Below are 20957 nucleotides of genomic sequence, written 5' to 3' on the forward strand. Positions count from 1 at the left end.
GAATGTTATAAAATTCTGTTTTAGCAACATACCTCAAAATGAGCAATGCCATGAGTGATCAGTTAACCTGTTTTTTGGTAGTATTAGCTGCTTTGCTCTTGATAGTACTCTGTGATCTCACTTTACTTAAATTTAATTGTACCCTTGTAAGTGGAAAAGCCCTCAGAAGAGATGGAAAATTGTAAAGGGTGGGAAATTGGAAAAAAAATTGCAAAAAATGTGACCAGTAATCATGTTACAGGGAACAATTCATTTTTTTCAATTGTTTTACAAGCACCTAGAATATTCTATTAGTTTTTATTTATGTTTCCTCCATTAGAGATCTCTTTATGCAGTGTACCAATCCCCAGGTAATGTGCCATTTTGATCTGTCAGATACATCAGATGACTCGCCCTCAGATTTTCTTCTCTCTCTCTCTCTCTCTCTCTCAATTTCCCTCTCTTTTTCTCTCTCTCTCTCTTCCACCACCCCACCCCCCCCCCCCCCCCCCCCTTCTGTTTCTTGGGAAAGTGGCTTTTGGTCAGCACCTGCTCCAGAAATCACACAAGATGCCTCTTCTCGATTGTGCAGGGCACAGGGAAATCTAGATGAATTAGAGATTTTTCTTTGATACCCCTAAAATTGATATATTTTAGAAAATTATGTAAGTATTTCAGACCTGTAAATAGTATGGAATGTTGGGAGCAAAGTTTATTAAAATTATGAAGAGGTGAAAATAATCCATTTATTATAAACCAATACCATGAAATAGGCGCTAATGGATGAATCCCCTGGGAGCTTTATATGACAACACGCTGGCGGATCAAAATGCCCTTACAGTCGGTCTTAGAAAGAATATAATTGAAAATGCTTCTAATTATGTATCGTGTGCTGCCTCCCAAACAGCCATATGACTCTGTTCAATTGCAGGCTGAACTGCTCCAAATGTGCAATTCTACAAGTCAGTGAAAGCAAGTTTGTAGGTTTTGGAAGCTGAAAATTTATTTTTGCCAATGCCTCTGGCATTTCCTAGGGAAGAAAAATAAAACATTATGCAGGACATGAAGCATATTTACCCATGGGATTCTGGCAATGTGTTGGAATGAAAATCTGGACTAGTCAGTCAAGCAAACAGATGATAGAAGCTTTGACCTGTGAAATGGTAAAATGTTCTACTTACAGCAAAATATTAACAAATGTGTTCTATACACAAGCTACTCATAATTCTATTTAGAGGTTCTGATGTACAATTTATGAAAAATATTGTAATGTTTAGTAGCATAATGTAAAATATCTTAGGAAGCAAAATATTTTGCAATCATTGAAATGCTTAATATAATTATAACATAAAGTGATCTAATGGAGCATTCTGTTGTTGGTAATAGGATAATCGAGATATTTTATGTTTGCTTTTCAGCTGCTCTGGTGCAGAAGTAATGGTGGCAGGATCAAATGGGAAGTGTATTTGTGATCATGTACTGTGCACCATCTGATTTTAAAAGCAGGTCTAACATTTGCAGCATTTCTGACAGATTATAAATGTGACAGCTTAATGGTTGATGACTTGATTCTTGGTCTGTATTAAATTAGATGACCTCAACTGGGGCAACAGTTGATGCACAGCAGCTAGTTTCAGTATCCTTAAGCTAAGAACGGGAAAATCTGGCAGCATATGCACTACTGATTGCCATCTAGTGACTTGTGCTAGAAAGCCTGCCTTTATGGACACCAAGAAAAGGTTTGAATGCAATACCCCATGACCAGTTAACCTGCTGATATTCAGTGTCGGGGCCGCACATAAAGAATGGACACTTATGTGAGGTGTTGTAGAGCTGTCATTGCATGCGGAATTGTACCACAGTGCGTGATGAGGCCTTTAAAATAGGAGGGGAATTGGAAAAAATATATTTTTGAAAAAATGTGATCAATCATGTTACAGGGAACAAAAAGTAGATTATGAACAGTGATTCATATGGATGAGTGTAGTATTTAAGTGGGAGTCATAACCTATGCCCATTATAGTATGTGTGCGTAGATATATATATAAAGATTGTTGTAATGACAAGCTACTGTCATTGGCAACATGAATCTGTGATGAGAGAGTTGATGCTCTTTCATATGAAAAGAGAGGCAACTGTTGGCCTGTGTTCAGTACTTAAAATGAGGCAAGGACATGAATGTCTCAGGAAGCACTACATGGTCTGATGGTTTTGTCTGCAGTCTGTTTCATTTCTATGCAAGGAGGGTTCTTGGCTACAAAACTACTTTACGCAGAATTATTTGACAATGAAATATGTGAAATTATTATATTTTTATCATTCAAATGAGATCACAAACTTACTGTTGCAAATAGCCATATTCAGGTTCAAAAACAGACTACCTAGATATGTATTTTAAAAGATTGTTCAAGGATTAATTGCACTTGATAATTGTAGCAGCATTTCTCCCAGCATAACGCTAAAGTTTTTTTTTATACATAAATGCAAGTAGATTTAATGTAACTGTAAAAGCTTTAGGATTTTCAGTATATTAAATAAGCTGAACATTTTAAACTTAAATGTGAGCTGCAGAAAGAAGAAAAGAACTTGACCCAAGTGTGCCCCAAAATGCTTTACAGCCACTTAAATAGTTACAATGGTAATGTGAGGAAATCTGGGTAGCCAGTGTGCAAAGAGCAAAGTCCCACAAACAGCAATGAGATAAATGACTAGATAATCTGTTTGTGATGTTGATTGAGAGGTAAATATTAGCCAGGACATCTGGAGAATTCTCTCCCACCACCCCCATGTATATAGCCAGTTTGACGTCAAAGCCCAGATATAAAATTAATCAGTTCCTCCTATTCCCACTTAAAAATGTTTTCCTCTTTATATTTAGACTGCCACCATATGCCATTCCTCAACAGAGGCAAAAAAGATGATGTGATCCCAAGCCTTTGCTAATGTTGTTCTTCGCAGGCTGCTAGAAAGTAAACAAGGATGGCTTGCTCATTGATTCTTTCCTCAATGTGGAGCTTCCAACTGGCATTTTCTCTTGATGGCATAGCTGGGATTGGGAGGAACAGATGCCTTGCAAATATGCTTAAAACGCAGATGGAAATCAAGTGTTTTGAAATTGAGGCATTGCTTTTATGTTTATTTGTGAGATGCATTCCATTGTACCTGATTGGCTAAACGATGAGAGAGTTACGCACATTTTCACTGTAAGAAGAAAAAAATACCTTTTAGATGTCTATTAAATAAATTAGAATATTGAACAGACAAATTATTACATACGACCATAAGAACATACGAATTAGGAGCAGGCGACGGCCACTCAGCCCCTCGAACCTGCTCTGCCATTCAATAAGATCATGGCTGATCTGACTGTAATCTCAATTCCACATTCCCACCTACCCCCAATAACCTTTCACCCCCTTGCTTCTAAAAAATCTGTCTACCTCTGCCTTAAAAATATTCAGACACCTCCTTTTGAGGAAGAGAGTTCCAAACACTCACGACCCTCAGAGAGAAAAAATTCTCCTCATCTCTGTCTTAAACCGTGACCCCTAGTTCTAGATTCTCCCGCAAGAGGAAACACCCTTTCCACATCCACCCTGTCAAGACCCCTCAGAATCTTATATGCTTCAATCAAGTCGGCTCTTACTCTCCTAAACTGCAGCAGATACAAGCCTAGCCTGTCCATCCTTTCCTCATAAGACAACTCGCTCATTCCAGGTATTAGTCTAGTAAACCTTCTCTGAAATCTTCCAATGCATCTATATCCTTCCATAAATAAGGAGACCAATATGGTACACAGTACTCCAGATGTGGACTCACCAATGCCCTATACAACCTCCTTACTTTTGTGTTCAATTCCCCTCACAATAAATGATAACATTGTTAGTTTTCCTAATTACTTGCTGAATCTGCATACTAACCTTTTGCGATTCATGCACTAGGACACCCAGATCCCTGTGCAACTCAGAGCTCTGCAATCTCTCACCATTTAAATAATATGCTTTTTTATTCTTCCTATCAAAATGGACAATTTCACATTTTCCACATTATACTCCCATTTGCCAGATCTTTGCCCACTCACTTAATCTATCTATATCCCTTTGTAGCCTCCTTATGTGCTCTTCACAACTTACTTTCCGACCTATCTTGATGTCATCAGCAAATTTAACAACCATATCTTCGGTCCCTTCGTCCAAGTCATTTATACAAATTGTAAAATAGGGTGGCGCAGTGGTTAGCACCGCAGCCTCGCAGCTCCAGCAACCTGGGTTCAGTTCTAGGTACTGCCTGTGTGGAGTTTGCAAATTCTCCCTGTGACTGCGTGGGTTTCCTCCGGGTGCTCTGGTTTCCTCCTACATGCCAAAGACTTGCGGGTTGATAGGTAAATTGTCCATTGTAAAAATTACCCCTAATGTAAGTAGGTGATCGGAGAATTGAGGGAAGGTGGGGATGTGTGAGGGAAAATGGGATTAATGTAGGATTAGTATAAATGGGTGGTTGATGGTCGGCATGGACTCGGTTGGCCGAAGGGCCTGTTTCGGTGCTGTAACTCTCTATGACTCTAAAAGTTGAGGCCCCAGCATTGATCCCTGTGGCACACCACTCATTACACCTTGCCAAGCAGAAAATGACCCATTTATGCCTACTCTCTATTTTCTGTTAGTTAGCCAATCTTCTATCCATGCCAAAATGTTACTCCCACACAATGAGCTTTTATTTTCTGCAATAACCTTTGATGTGGCACCTTATCAAATCCTTCTGGAAATCTAAGTGCAATACATTCACCAGTTTTACTTTATCCACAGCCCATGTTACCTCCTCAAAGAACTTCAATAAATTGGTTAAACATGATTTCCCTTTAACAAAACCATGTTGACTCTGCCTGATTACCTTGAATTTTTCTAAGAGCCCTGCTATAACGGCTTTAGTAATAACTTCTAACAATTTTCTTATGATTGATAAGCTAACTGGCCTGTAGCTTCAAGCTATCTCCCTCCCTTTATGAATAAAGGAGTTACATTGGCTATTTTCCGATCTGATGGAATCTTCCCCGAATCTAGGATTAAATTTTCCAAAATTCCCAACACATTAACAATCTCACTAGCCACTTCTTTTAAGACACTAGGAAGAAGTCCATCAGGACCCGGGGTCAGCCCATTGCTCCAACAATTTGCTCAGTACCACTTCCCGGGTGATTGTAATTTTAGTATTGCTGAAAATAAAGACATGGTGTCGGAACTTTTCCTCTTGCACTCGTCAGGACAATCCGCAAGAATACCAATGTAAAGGAAAACAACAACATTTATATTGTATGAGAACGTTATACTGTTTGTCTCTTCTGCTGTTTGCAATGGGCAAGGTGCAGGCTGTACCCACCCAGCCCGTGCTCACAAAACTCAAAACACAGTGTCCAACATTTGATGTGATTCTGCGATTGGACAACATTTGATAATAATCCTCAGTGTGCTAAGAATTACGCTGACAACCAATATAAGATTGTCAGCAGGGCTCGCAGTGTGGTGCAATTGCGCATACTGGAAGCTATGTATATTAATACACAGGGCTCTGTTCTTTGCAGACAGAAAGAACATGTACAAACCTTGTGCCTGTTTCAACTAAACAAAATAAATGACAGCCATTCACTGGTTCATTCCTCAGGGCAGTGCCTTGACCAATCACAGTCAAGCTGCCTGGTTTAAATTTCAAATAAAGCTTGGCAGTTAACTGTCAGTCACCGTTAACTGGTACAATCTCCATGGCAACGCCGCTACCAATCAGAATTCACTTGCTGACAAATCAACACTCTTATACAATATAAAATCGTTGTTTTCCCTTTCATTGGTATTCTTGTGATTTGACATGATGAGTGGAAGATGAAAAGCTTCAACAACACGTCTCTATTTTCAGCAATACTCAAGTTCTGTACGACCAACAACTGATTGTAATTTTCTTGAGTTCCTCCCTCCCTTCCATTTCCTGATTACAGCTATTTGTGGGATGTTACTTGTATCCTCTGTGGTGAAGACCGATGCAAAACACCTGTTCAATTCATCTGCTACCTCCTTATTTTCCCTTATTAATTCCCCAGACTTACTTTCTATAGGACCAACACTCACTTTGTTGTTCTCTTTTTTTTAAATATCTAGAGAAACTCTTACTATCCGTCTTTATATTTCTCGCCAGCTTTCTCTCCAACTCTAATTTTTCCCTCATTAATCTTTCAGTCGTTCTTTGCTGCTTTTTATATTCTGTCCAATCTTCTGACCTGCCTCCCATCTTTGCACAATTATATGCTTTTTCTTTTAAGTTTGATACCATCTTTAAATGTTTTAGTTAACCACGGATGGTGGATCCTCCCCTTGGAATTTTTGTTTCTTTTTGGAATGTATCTATTCTGTGTATTCGGAAGCATCCCTATAAATGTCTGCCATTGCATCTCTAATGACCTATCCCTTAACCTACTTTGCCAGTTCACTTTTGCTAGCTCTGCTTTCATGCCTTCATAATTGCCCTTATTTAAGTTTAAAATACTAGTCTTCGACACATGCTTCTCTCCCACAAACTGAATGTAAAATTCAATCATATGATTGCTGCTATATACAGATCTTTCAAAGAACTGTACAGGATGTTCTGCATCCTGAATTTTGGGGCAGGATGGTTTAAACTGTGCCCGAACCCTACTCGGGCAAGCATAGGTTTGAAATGTGTACGCCCATCTACTAGGCTTGTCGTAGAGGGCGCTTTCACTATGAAGTCATTAATTAATCTGATCTTGTTGCACAACACCAGGTCTAGTATAGCCTGCTCTCTAGTTGGCTCCAGAATATGCTGTTCTAAGAAACTATCCCAAAAAATTCTATGAACTCTTCATTTAGACTAACTTTGCCCATCTAATTTTTCCAATCTATATATGGATTAAAATCCCACATGATTATCGCCGTACTTTTCTGACAAGCACCCATTATTTCTTCCTTTATACCCGGTCCTACCATGCGGTTACTGTTACTGTACACCACTTGCACAAGTGACTTCTTGCCTTTATCATTTCTCATCTCGACCCAAGCCACTTCTACATCCTGGTTTCCTGAACTTAGGTCGTCCCTCTCTATTGTACTAATACCATCATTAATTAACAGAACCACCCCTCCACTTTTTCCTAGCTTCCTGAAATTCCTAAATGTCATGTATACTTCAGTATGCCATCTTGCAGCCATGTCTCTGTAATGGCTATCAAATCGTACCTATTTATTTCTATTTACGCTATCAGTTCTTTTGTTTTGTTTTGAATCTTATCTGCATTCAGATACAGCGCCTTTAGTTTTGTCCTTTTTATTATTTTTGTAACCTCTAGCCTTGTCTGCTGATTTACTCTTAGATTTGTAATCACCGTCCCTTCTTGTCACAGTCTTTTTATCTGTTCCCATATTAATACCTTTCTTTCTTGCCTTGTCTCTACTCTTCAATTTACCACATCTTCCCAAATTTGATCCCTTGCCCCCACTATTTAGTTTAAAACCCTCTCTACTTCCCTAGTTATGCGACTCGCTAGAACACTGGTCCCAGCACAGTTCAGGTCTAGACTGTCCCAACAGTACAGGCCCCACTTTCCCCAGTACTGGTGCCAGTGAACCACGAACTTGAACCCACTTGTACCACACCAGTCTTTGAGCTATGCATTTATTTCCCTAATTATATTTCCCCAACTCCAATTTGCACATGGTTCAGGTAATAATCCAGAGATTGTTATGTCACTTCCAAATTAATGAGTTCCAATAAATGTTAGAGGTGACAGAAAAAAATTGGTAATACTGCAAAATGTTGTGCATCATAATAATTTAGCTTGGTGTACAAATATTACAAAAGATAGCATTTATATTTGAAAAACAAAAAAAGATAGTCAAGGTGTAGCTTGAAATGGCAGCAAACATTTTAATATATTATGTTTATGCTCTACCTAGTTCAGACAAATAACTTTATATTGTGCTTCAATATCAATACAAATTTGTGCTTATCTGATCCAAAACTAACTTTAATTCTCTTGGCTGTGTTCCAATACTGTTGCTTTCTGAAATAGTGCAGTATTGATTTTGTGCTATGATCTTAAAACTTGCCATCACTACACAAATGAATACCTGATTTTCTAAATGTCCATCTTTACTAAAGGAGTTGCATATTTTATATCAGAACGTTTTATCTTGATTTTTTCAGTTTATTTTAGAGGGAATTAGAATGTGGACTGATGTTTAGAGCTGCAGGTGTAGTGTTATAGATTGTTCTGCATTTCTCCAGGGTATTACTGACCATTAGATTGAGCATATGTGCAAAATGGTGCACAGTGCACAAATAATCTCATCCTTTATAACTCTCACTTTATTGCCCCTTCTCCTATTAGCGAACTTGATTCCTAATTGTTAGACTAGTGAGTAGATTGGTGGAAATATTGGCTCTTGTGGGTTAAAAGATTTAGGGTCACCTTCAATAAACCTAGCACATGAATTATGCCTTAACAGATGGAGACTACTGCCTGCTCGTTGAATCTCCCTATTGTGCAAAGTGACAGATATGCATATATGCATTAGTGTTGGCCATATATCTGTAGTACAATGGATCGACCTGCCCTCGGACTCTGAACATATGCCTATTCCTTTGTGTATGCTGGAAATAGTGTAGCTGTTGCCATTTGACCCCAGATAACAGAGAGCCTTCAAGAGGTCATAGGATGGTGGAATGGGCGGACAAGTGGCAGATAGAATTTAATGCAGAGAAGTGTGATGTGATATATTTTGGTAGGAAGAACGAGGAGAGGCAATGCAAAATAAAGCAGGGTGATGCCACATTGGATTTGGTACTGGGTAATGAACCCGGCCAGGTGTTAGATTTAGATGTAGGTGAGCACTTTGGTGATAGTGATCACAATTCGGTTAGGTTTACCTTAGCGATGGGCAGGGACAGGTATATACCGCAGGGCAAAAATTATAGCTGGGGGAAAGGAAATTATGATGCGATTAGGCAAGATTTAGGATGCGTAGGATGGGGAAGGAAACTGCAGGGGATGGGAACAATCGAAATGTGGAGCTTATTCAAGGATAAGTATGTACCTGTGAGGCAGGGAGGAAGTTGTCGAGCGAGGGAGCCGTGGTTTACTAAAGAAGTTGAAGCGCTTGTCAAGAGGAAGAAGAAGGCTTATGTTAGGATGAGACGTGAAGGCTCAGTTAGGGCGCTTGAGAGTTACAAGCTAGCCAGGAAGGATCTAAAGGGAGAGCTAAGAAGAGCAAGGAGAGGACACGAGAAGTCATTGGCAGATAGGATCAGGGAAAACCCTAAGGCTTTCTATAGGTATATCAGGAATAAAAGAATGACTAGAGTTAGATTAGGGCAAATCAAGGATAGTAGTGGGAAGTTGTGTGTGGAATCAGAGGAGATAGGGGAAGCGTTAAATGAATATTTTGCGTCAGTATTTACAGTGGAGAAAGAAAATGTTGTCGAGGAGAATACTGAGATTCAGGCTACTAGGCTAGATGGGATTAAGGTTCACAAGGAGGAGGTGTTATCAATTTTGGAAAGTGTGAAAATAGATAAGTCCCCTGGGCCAGATGGGATTTATCCTAGGATTCTCTGGGAAGCTAGGGAGGAGATTGCAGAGCCTTTGTCCTTGATCTTTATGTCGTCATTGTCGACAGGAATAGTGCCGGAAGACTGGAGGATAGCAAATGTTGTCCCCTTGTTCAAGAAGGGGAGTAGAGACAGCCCTGGTAATTATAGACCTGTGAGCCTTACTTCGGTTGTGGGTAAAATGTTGGAAAAGGTTATAAGAGACAGGATTTATAATCATCTTGAGAAGAATAAGTTCATTAGCGATAGTCAGCACGGTTTTGTGACGGGTAGGTCGTACCTCACAAACCTTATTGAGTTTTTCGAGAAGGTGACCAAACAGGTGGATGAGGGTAAAGCAGTGGATGTGGTGTATATGGATTTCAGTAAGGCGTTTGATAAGGTTCCCCACGGTAGGCTATTGCAGAAAATACGGAAGTATGGGGTTGAAGGTGATTTAGAGCTTTGGATCAGAAATTGGCTAGCTGAAAGAAGACAGAGGGTGGTGGTTGATGGCAAATGTTCATCCTGGAGTTTAGTTACTAGTGGTGTACCGCAAGGATCTGTTTTGGGGCCACTGCTGTTTGTCATTTTTATAAATGACCTGGAAGAGGGTGCAGAAGGGTGGGTTAGTAAATTTGCGGATGACACTAAGGTTGGTGGAGTTGTGGATAGTGCCGAAGGATGTTGTAGGGTACAGAGGGACATAGATTGGCTGAGAGATGGCAAATGGAGTTTAATGCAGAAAAGTGCGAGGTGATTCACTTTGGAAGGAGTAACAGGAATGCAGAGTACTGGGGTAATGGGAAGATTCTTGGTAGTGTAGATGAACAGAGAGATCTTGGTGTCCAGGTGCATAAATCCCTGAAGGTTGCTACCCAGGTTAATAGGGCTGTTAAGAAGGCATATGGTGTGTTAGCTTTTATTAGTAGGGGGATCGAGTTTCAGAGCCACGAGGTCATGCTGCAGCTGTACAAAGCTCTGGTGAGACCGCACCTGGAGTATTGCGTGCAGTTCTGGTCACCGCATTATAGGAAGGATGTGGAAGCTATGGAAAGGGTGCGGAGGAGATTTACTAGGATGTTGCCTGGTATGGAGGGAAGGTCTTACGAGGAAAGGCTGAGGGACTTGAGGTTGTTTTCGTTGGAGAGAAGGAGAAGGAGAGGTGACTTAATAGAGACATATAAGATAATCAGAGGGTTAGATAGGGTGGATAGTGAGAGTCTTTTTCCTCAGATGGTGATGGCAAACACGAGGGGACATAGCTTTAAGTTGAGGGGTGATAGATATAGGACAGATGTCAGAGGTAGTTTTTTTACTCAGAGAGTAGTAGGGGCGTGGAACGCCCTGCCTGCAGCAGTAGTGGACCCGCCAACTTTAAGGGCATTTAAGTGGTCATTGGATAGATATATGGATGAAAATGGAATAGTGTAGGTCAGATGGTTTCACAGGTCGGCGCAACATCGAGGGCCGAAGGGCCAGTACTGCGCTGTAATGTTCTAATTCTAATAAATCATTGAAGGTACCATGGCAGGTTGAGATTATGAAGGCATATGGGATCCCAGGCTTTATAAATAGAGGCATAGAGTACAAAAGCAAGGAAGGTATAGTGAACCTTTCTAAAACACTGGTTTGGTCTCAACTAGAGTATTGTGTCCAATTCTGGGCCTCACATTTTAGGAAGGATGTGAAGGTATTGGGTGCAGAAAAGATTTATGAGAATGGGGTCCAGGGATGAGTAGATTACAGAAGCTGAGGCTGTTTTCTTCAGGGAAGAGAAGGTTGAGGAGATTTGATAGATATGTTCAAAATCATGCGGGGTCTGGACACAGTAGATGGGGAGAAACTGTTCCCATTGGTGGAAGGATCGAGAACCAGAGGATGCTGATGTAAGGTGAATGAGGAAAGACTTTAGGATCTGGAATATACCGCCTGAGAGTGTGGTGGAGGCTGATTCAATGTGGCTTTCAAAAGGGAATTGGATAATATACAGGGCTACAGGGAAAAAGCAGGGTTGTGGGACTAGCTGAGTTGTAATTGCTGAGAGCTGGCACGGACATGATGGGCCAAATGACTTCCTTCTGTGCTGTAATCATTCTATGATTCTATGAGTTGATATTAGAGCAGTACCCATTTAATTTGTTTAGAAATAGAAATTATTGTACCTTACTTGCAGACAGTAGGAATAAAATGACTAGTTTGTGATTTTGAAGGTTCATAATTATTTTTGTCTGAAATATTTCTTGGCAACTCACCACTTTTCAGGTTTTATTATATATTTTTTGTTATAAGATATAGCTTCAGTAGTTGAAATATTTCAGGTTGTTTATCAATATCTTTTTATACCCTTGTATTGTTTTGTCAATCCTTGTAGCAATGCAGTGAGTAAAGGTTATCCTAATTTATTTAATGAATGAACTGATTGCCAGAATGTGTTGTTTTCTTTTGTGCTTGGCATGACATGTTCCTAAGAGCGGGATCCAGCGTCGAGAGAGATGGGAGTTGAATTGTTAACAGCAGTAGTGATTATCTAGTTAATAGAAGATAGAAATAGAGTGCATAGAAGTGTAGCTGGAATGACTATACTTTTTGCCAGTCAGAGATTCAGAAGATGTATCAGAATTTAACATTGTAAAAGGGGAAAAAGTCTAAACCAGGTAATGCAATATCTGAGGCAGTCACAATAGCACAATTCACCCAATGTCGGGCACTATTACTGAGGAAGCATGATAGGAGGCTATTTCTACTAGCATCAGTTGCTGAGGCACATTTGAAGCAGAGGAACTGAAGCCACACTTAGAGGCTTTCTTACAGGAGGAGGAGACGAGAAAAACATCATTGGGGTAGCCAATCCCAGTCAATCTTACTAGCAATTAGCTTCAGAGTGGTGTCAAAGAACAGGAAGGCCAAGTAAGAAAAAGGTACCCCAAAATGAGTGATATTCACCTCATCATGGAGGCAGAAGCAAGACTAATAAAAGTTACTTAATTTTTGTGTATTTTTTAAGATAATGTTTAAACAATGATTGGAAATCATTTCCACAGCTTGACAAATCTAGGCATATCTATTCAAGTTGAGATTAGTAGTGGTTGATGTTTGGGTGCTGTGCCTCACCATGAAATTCTCTTACGTAACATAAATAAGAAAGTGAGTTCAAATAAGAGCTGCTAATAGTCTGATTGATGTACACCACGTTTTTACTATTTCGACAGTGGCCTTTGGGGCCTAACCTACTCTCCTGAAGATTTCCCTGGGGATTGGGGACCCTGAAATATGCTACAGAATGCACTTCATCACAACTCTGTCTACATCACCCTTCTCTGGAGTGCAGGCCCAGTGGTATAAAATGCTCCTGACACCAGATGGGTGGGCGCATGCAAATCCGATTACAGTTCAAGAGGTACCGCCTGCACCTGTGTTTCCCACCATATGCCCCGTTTGAACAGTGGAAGACGAGCTTCTGGACTCATGGAGATTGAGAAGCCCATCTTCAGCATGCAAATGACCTCTGAGAATGTCCGCTAAGGTCGGAGTGCACCTGCCTCGCCAAAGCTGCATCTAGTTGGGAAGTCCAGGCCTGGTCTGTAATTTGAGAAATTAAAAAAAAAATCTATTTGTGACAATGGAACCAGTAAAATCGGACAGAACTGACCATCCACCACTTCTATGCACACACACTCAAATGAGCATGCATGCAAAGCTTGTGCAAACATATTATATAGCAAAATGCAGTGCTAGTTACAACATTTGAGCACAAAATAAATTGAAAATTCTGACACTAGGCTTTGTTAATTTTTGAAATGCTAGCATTTATCTGCAGTACCAATTACGACTGCAGGTGGTATTTTGATATATAGCCACTGACAATAGAACTTTTCAGCTGCTAGAGGAGGGGGGAAAGCTTTTGAACATTATTGGCCTTGATTTTGTGGTAAACAACTGGTGCCATCTATTCGTTACACTTACATTTGTCCACAGTCTTTCTATGGGATTTTGCGCTGGAACTTACTGTGATTAGGAAACCATTTTGCCATGATGCTCTCTACAGGGATCTGGGACCTATGTGAACAAAGTAAGCAACTGTGTATTTCTTTAACCATTCAGATTCAAGAATTGTTAATAAGGAGTGCAGAGTCTAAACCAAAAAGTGTAAGTTAGAATATTGAATTAAATGTCAAATCATGTACAGAGGGAAAGAAAGATGAGATTAAGTGAGAGAGGTAAAAGAGTCAAAAGAAAAAGTAGAAAGCATGAAAAAAAATTAAATCTCCAATAATGCAAATCTGAAAGGATGAGACACCACACTTGTGAAAGTTATTTTTCGGTACCAGAATTTTTTTTGGCAGTAATTAAGACTTAAAACACTGTTTAAAATTTACTTGCATGAGAATGGACAAGACCGAAATTTTTCTGCCATGTTTAGTGGGGTACCTATCACGAAAGTACAGCATCTTTACACCATTCCATGTATTTCAATGCCTAGTCTATCAGCAAGATACTGTTGTAGCAAAGCCTCTGGAGGAGCAGGAAAACTTGGACAGCGGTCACCAGAAATTACTGTCTTATTTACACTTGAATAACAGTGAGCCCTGTTAACCTCACCGTTATTTCTACAGCAAAATCTGGCCCATTACGCTGTGCATCCATTTATTTTCAGACTGCTTCGCAGAATCGCTGTAAACTCTGACATCTACAGCAGGTCCTGGCACAAGTTTCACTTCCAGGTTTCTTGGGGTGCCACTCTGTTGGGGTGACCCATGAGCAAAATCAGGAGGAAGTGATGTAGGAGGACCCCTTCACACCTATTGGTCATTATTCTGTTAGGCCTATGCTTTTTACCAACGTAGGCCCAGTTGGAATCCTGTTGTAGGTGTGGGGACCCAATGCAATGGGTCTTATTCCGTGGGTCATACCCCCATCCAATGAAGAGGAAAATCTGCCTTTATATTTGGATAGTTGACAGTGGTGTCTGAAAAATTTTGCTGTGTGAGGAAAAGAGAGATGATTAATGGTCTCAGTGTACATTGAGTTCAATTGCTTAGCTACAAGTGCATGTGAATGTAATATATACCAACAAGCCTCCCATGAGATTGCTGACATTGAGCCAGAGGATGCAATATTTTGTAAGAATTAAGATATAATGCTGTGTATTGTTCAGTTTATCAGGGACACTAATTGATGGAGACTAGATATGTGAAATTCCATTTTCATTGTAATATGGTGTTTTAGACATTTTGTCCATTTTATATGAAAATGACATATGCCTTGACTATTATGCTTTGACCTTCACAAATTGCAACTCGTTCATCACCCACATCCTACCTCGCTCCACTATCGCCATTCTCCTTGCCCAACTTCATTTTCTCTCTATTGCTAATATATTGATTTTAAAAAACGTTGTGCATCCCAACTCATGCACTTGTATGCTACCCAGTCAACTAGAGGAAATTTGCTCATTGTGGAATAAATTTGTATATCATTCAAAAAACTGCATAAATTTTTTTAATGGGTCAAGTTTTAATCCCCAGCTGGTTTCGGGCAAATGTGAGGACAGTGGGATGAGTGTAGAGTGCACTCGCAAGGATAAAGCAACGGCCTCCGTTTTTTGTTAACTCCCAGGCCTCATCTGCATGTGGCCAGTCTCATGGAAGGGGCTTAAGTGAGGCTTAGAACAAAGAACAGTACAGCACAGGAACAGGCGATTCGGCCCTCCAAGCCTGCGCCGATCTTGATGCCTGCCTAAACCAAAACCTTCTGCACTTCCGGGGACCGTATCCCTCTATTCCCATCCTATTCATGTATTTGTCAAGATGCCTCTTAAACGTTGCTATCGTACCTGCTTCCACCACCTCCCCCAGCAGCAAGTTCCAGGCACTCACCACCCTCTGTGTAAAGAACTTGCCTCGCACATCCCCTCTAAACTTTGCCCCTCTCACCTTAAACCTATGTCCCCGAGTAACTGACTCTTCCACCCTGGGAAAAAGCTTCTGACTATCCACTCTGTCCATGCTGCTCATAAATTTGTAAACCTCTATGAAGTCACCCCTCCACCTCCGTCGTTCCAGTGAAAACAATCCGAGTTTATCCAACCTTTCCTCATAGCTAATGCCCTCCAGACCAGGCAACATCCTGGTAAACCTCTTCTGTACCCTCTCCAAAGCCTCCACGTCCTTCTGGCAGTGTGGCAACCAGAATTGAACGCTATATTCTAACTGTCGCCGAACTGAAGTTCTGTACAGCTGCAGCATGACTTGCCAATTTTTATACTCTATGCCCCGACCGATGAAGGCAAGCATACCGTATGCCTTCTTGACTACCTTATCCACCTGCGTTGCCACTTTCAGTGACCTGTGGACCTGTACGCCCAGATCTCTCTGCCTGTCAATACTCCTAAGGGTTCTGCCATTTACTGTATACTTCTCACCTGCATTAGATCTTCCAAAATGCATTACCTCACATTTGTCCGGATTAAACTCCATCTGCCATTTCCCCGCCCAAGTCGCCAACTGATCTATATCCTGCTGTATCCTCTGACAATCCTCATCACTATCCGCAACTCCACCAACCTTTCTGTCGTCTGCAAACTTACTAATCAGACCAGCTACATTTTCCTCCAAATCATTTATATGTACTACAAACAGCAAAGGTCCCAGCACTGATCCCTGCGGAACACCACTAGTCACATACCCCCATTCAGAAAAACACCCTTCCACTGCTACCCTCTGTCTTCTATGACTGAGCCAGTTCTGTATCCATCTTTCCAGCTCACCTCTGATCCCGTGTGACTTCACCTTTTGTACCAGTCTGCCATGAGGGACCTTGTCAAAGGCTTTACTGAAGTCCATATAGATAACATCCACTGCCCTTCCTTCATCAATCATCTTTGTCACTTCCTCAAAAAACTCAAATTAGTGAGACACGCCCTCCCCTTCACAAAACTATGATGCCTCTCGCTAATAAGTTCATTTGTTTCCAAATGGGAGTAAATCCTGTCCCGAAGAATCCTCTCTAATAATTTCCCTACCACTGATGTAAGGCTCACCGGCCTATAATTTCCTGGATTATCCTTGCTACCCTTCTTCAACAAAGGAACAACATTGGCTATTCTCCAGTCCTCTGGGACCTCACCTGTAGCCAATGAGGATGCAAAGATTTCTGTCAAGGCCCCAGCAATTTCTTCCCTTGCCTCCCTCAGTATTCTGGGGTAGATCCCATCAGGCCCTGGGGACTTATCTACCTTAATGCTTTGTAAGACACCCAACACCACCTCCTTTTTGATAATGAGATGACTCAGACTATCTACACTCCCTTCCCAAGGCTCATCATCCACCAAGTCCTTCTCTTTGGTGAATACTGATGCAAAGTACTCATTTAGTACCTCGCCCATTTCCTCTCGCTCCACACATAGATTCCCTTCTCTGTCCTTCAGCGGGCCAACCCTTTCCCTAGTTACCCTCTTGCTCTTTATATATGTATAAAAAGTCTTGGGATTATCCTTAATCCTTTTTGCCAATGACTTTTCATGACCCCTTTTAGCCCTCCTGACTCCTTGCTTAAGTTCCTTTCTACTGTCTTTATATTCCTCAAGGGATTCGTCTGTTCCTAGCCTTCCAGCCCTTACGAATGCTTCCTTTTTCTTTTTGACTAGGCTCACAATATCCCGCGTTATCCAAGGTTCCCGAAACTTGCCAAACTTATCCTTCTTCCTCACAGGAACATGCTAGTCCTGGATTCTAATCAACTGACATTTGAAAGACTCCCACATGTCAGATGTTGATTTACCTTCAAACAGCCGCCCCCAATCTAAATTCTTCAGTTCCTGCCTAATATTGTTATAATTAGCCTTCCTCCAATTTAGCACCTTCACCCGAGGACTACTCTTATCCTTAGCCACAAGTACCTTAAAACTTATGGAATTATGGTCACTGTTCCTGAAATGTTCCCCTACTGAAACTTCGACCACCTGGACGGGCTCATTCCCCAATACCAGGTCCAGTACGGCCCCATCCCTTGTTGGACTATCTACATATCGTTTCAAGAAGCCCTCCTGGATGTTCCTTACAAATTCTGCCCCATCTAAGCCCCTAGCACTAAGTGAGTCCCAGTCTATATTGGGGAAGTTAAAATCACCCACCACTACAACCCTGTTACCTTTACATCTTTCCAAAATCTGTCTACATATCTGCTCCTCTACCTCCCGCTGGCTGCTTAGGTAAGGCTGCAGCTGTCCTTGTTGGGCTCAGAGGAACAGTACTGCTCTTTCTGTTCCAAGAAGGAAGGTTTTAAACTTACCTTGGAGGGTATAGCCAGCTGCTGAGCTGGTTTTACAAGGCGGGAAACGCAGGGCTACTTCAAAGTTCAGACACAGGTTAAAATACGATTTGAGTCCCATTGGCATCATGGTACTCCAATCACATTCATTCATTCATGGAGCACCCACCTTAGTCTGCTGGATGTTTCAACTACTGGCAAACCAGTGGCGTTAATATCCAAAATTGGCATAAACAGAGTGGGAAATAAAGCTGCTCCAGTTTAACCACTGTCCCATTCCCTTCCTGCTGAGTGGAGAGAGTTCAAATTTCCAACCGTAAATTAACAGATTTATCTGTGATCAAGTGCGACTCAGACATATTAGAGGAAGGGTAATCTGGGAAGTCTGACAGTGTCCAACATTGAGGCCAAATCATTAAATATATTCAAGAAAGAGTTAGGTATAGTTCTTCGGGTTAAAGGGGTCAAGGGATATGGGGAGAAAGCGGGAACAGGGTACTGAGTTTGGATGATCAGCCATGATTGTATTGAATGGCGGTGCAGGCTTGAAGGGCCAAATGGCTTACTCCTGCTCCTTTTTTTTTTCTATGTTTCTATAAGCAATCTTAATATATTACTAGATTAAGGATTTTAAAAAATTGTAATTGAAATCTCTTAATTCTCAAAATACAAAGCAGCTCTCATATTCATTTTATTGACGTGAATAAGTGAAAGTTAAAAAAAAAAACTTCAAAGTCTTCACAAACTTAATAAAATAAAACTTTTTCCTGATTGTTCAACTAATCTGTTTCAAATAAATGTTAAACATGTACTGCAGAAACTGGGCCTCAGTTATTCTTAGGTGCACAAAAATAATTTAGCATTGTTTAAATTAAATTCTGAAAGTGATCTCATAGATCTTCTGGTGAAGGATACAGTCTGCTAATTATGTTTATTACGTACATTCCTGATTTCATAGGCTTCGAGCATAACTAAGTAGACCAAGGAACTGCAAGGCTTTCTGCGACTGCATTCAGAAAAAAAAAATTTTTTTGTCAGTTTCTTCCTCATCTTCTGAATGTGTTGACTGCTGCTGGAATACTGTTCTGCAGTTGGCAGGCATCATCAATACCTTGCCCAAATGGCTCTTCATTTGTGAGCCTAAACAGTGAGTGTTGGCAGGTTGTTTAACCACAGGGGCATTACAGTCATGCCTGATTTTATCCTCATTTTTTATATTCGTTCTTGGTATGTCGCTGGCAAGGTCAGCATTTATTGCCCATCCCTAATTGTCTTTGAGAAGGTGGTAATGAGCCTTCTTGAAGCACCAGAGTCCATGTCGTGTAGGTACAGCCACAGTGCTAATAGGGTGGGAGTTCCAGCAACTGTGAAGGAATGGCAATATAGGTCCAAGTCAGGATGGTCTGTGACTTGGAGGGGAACTTGCAGGTGGTGGTGTTCCCATGCATCTGCTGCCCTTGTCCTTCAAGACGGTAAAGGTTATGGGTTTGGAATGTGCTGTAGTGCATCTTTTAGATGGTACATACTACTACCACTGTACACCGGTGGTGGAGGGAGTGATTGTTTTAAGGTTGTGGATGGGGTGCTGATCAAGGGGGTTGGTTAGTCTTGAATGGTGCCAAGTATCTTGAGTGTTGGAGCTACACTCATCCAGGCAAGTGAGAGTTTTCCATCACATTCCTGACTTGTGCCTTAGGTGGACAGGCTTTGGGGAGCCAGGAGGTGAGTTATTAACTGTATAATTCCCAGCCTCTGACCTGCTCTTACAGCCACAGAATTTATATGGCTGGTCCAGTTCGGTTTTGGGTCAATGGTAACTCCCATATTTCGATAGTGGGGGATTCAGTGAGTGGAATGCCATTACACTTCAAGGGGAGATGGTTAAATTCTGTCTTGTTGGAGATGGATGTTGTCTGGCACTTATGTGATGGGAATGTTACTTGCCACTTATCATCCCAAGCCTGAATGTTGTCCCGGTCTTGCTGCATGCGGGCAGGGACTGCTTCAGTATTTAAGAAGTCGTGAATGATACTGAACACAGCGCAATCATCAGCGAATATCCCCACTTCTGACCTTATGATTGAGGGAAGGTTATTGATGAAGCAATTGAAGATGGTTGGGCCTAGGACACTACCCTGAGGACCTGCTGCAATTATGTTCTGGGACTGAGATGCTTGGCCCCCCAACAACCACAACCATCTTTGTTTGTGTTAGGTATGACTAGCCAGTGGAGAGTTTTCTCCTGATTCCCATTGACTTCAATTTTGCTAGATCTCCTTGATGCCACACTCGGTCAAATGCTGTCTTGATGTCAAGGGCAGTCACTCACATCACCTCTGGAATTCAGCTCTTTTGTCCATGTTTGGATCAAGGCTGTAATGAGGTCTGGAGCTGAGTGGCCCTGGCAGAACCCAAAGTCAGCATCGGTGAGCAGGTTATTGCTGAGCAAGTGCCACTTGACAGCACTGTCGATGACACCTTCCATCACTTTGCTGATGTTTGCGAGTAGACTGATGGGGTGATAATTGGCAGAATTGGATTTGTCCTGCTTTTTGTGGATAGGACATACCTGGCAATTTCCCACATTGTTGGGTAGATGCCAGTGTTGTAGCTGTACTGGAAAAGCTTGGCTAGGGTAACGGCTAGTTCGAGAGCACAATTACTTTCTTCTACAGTCTGGATATTACCAAGGTCCATAGCCTTTGCTGTACCCAGTGATTTCAACCGTTTCTCGATATCACGTGGAGTGAATGGAATTGTCTGAAGCTTGGTATCTGTAATGATGGGGACCCTTAGGAGGAAGTCTGGATGGATCATCACTTGGCACATCTGTCTAAAGATAGTTGCAAATGCTTCAGCCTTGTCCCTTGCACTAACGTGCTGGGCTCCACAATCATTGAGGTTGGGGATGTTTTTGGAGCCTCCTCCTCTGGTTAGTTTAATTGTTCACCATACACTACTGGATGTGGCAGGACTTTAGAGTTTTGATCTGATCCGTTGATTGTGGGATCACTTAGCTCTGTCTAATGCATGGTGCTTCTGCTGTTTCGCATGGATGTGGTCCTGGATTGTAACTGAGGTTGGCACCTCAGTTTTAGATATGCCTGGTGCTGCTC

The 20957-nt window shown here is 41.3% G+C and overlaps 1 protein-coding gene across 5 annotated transcripts in view; it reads left to right on the top strand.

Moving 5' to 3' along the window:
- csrnp3 (cysteine-serine-rich nuclear protein 3) overlaps window positions 1–20957 on the top strand; it is a 125455-nt gene that overhangs the window by 38872 nt on the left and 65626 nt on the right. Inside the window, exon 1 of one of the 5 annotated variants that reach the window (XM_068035208.1) lies at window positions 13553–13642. The exons of the other annotated variants lie outside the window; for them this stretch is intronic. The gene's annotated coding sequence lies outside the window, so the exon portion shown is untranslated. Of the gene's footprint in view, window positions 1–13552; window positions 13643–20957 lie in introns of those variants that run through there. 5 annotated transcript variants of the gene reach the window in all.

Source organism: Heterodontus francisci, chromosome 7, assembly GCF_036365525.1.
Source record: "Heterodontus francisci isolate sHetFra1 chromosome 7, sHetFra1.hap1, whole genome shotgun sequence".
Taxonomy (NCBI): Eukaryota; Metazoa; Chordata; class Chondrichthyes; order Heterodontiformes; family Heterodontidae; genus Heterodontus; species Heterodontus francisci.